Genomic DNA, 449 nt, shown 5'->3' with positions numbered 1-449 from the left:
TCCTTGAAAACGACCTTTCTTCCTTTAATATATTATTTTATTTTTTTTAAATTGGGGGGGGGGGGGGCGCTGACCCATGGGGGGCTCTTGACCACATGGGCTAGGTGGGGCCCACACTCCCACATAGCATTCTAGACCGAATTAGATCCAATTCTTGGATTTGAGTCAAAATTTGAATTTTGCAATTGGATTTGGATTTCAAATGACATTTGCAACTGGATTTGGATGTCAAAAGACATTTGCAAATAGTTTAGACTCGTAATCATGCATTGGGATTTGTGTCGCAGGTTAAATTGAATCTAAATTGTTCTTTAGATTCAAAATTAGCTTTGAAATTGCAAGTTTTCACAGTTCTTTTGTAAAATTTTGATATCGCTTTAGTTCCGATGTGGAAAAATTTGGGGTGTTAACAGACCCCTTGCAAACATTGCACAATTTGTCAAGGGAAA

This window comes from Nymphaea colorata, chromosome 12, assembly GCF_008831285.2.
Source record: "Nymphaea colorata isolate Beijing-Zhang1983 chromosome 12, ASM883128v2, whole genome shotgun sequence".
NCBI classification, from domain to species: Eukaryota; Viridiplantae; Streptophyta; class Magnoliopsida; order Nymphaeales; family Nymphaeaceae; genus Nymphaea; species Nymphaea colorata.
Note: the sequence above shows the minus strand (reverse complement) of the source record.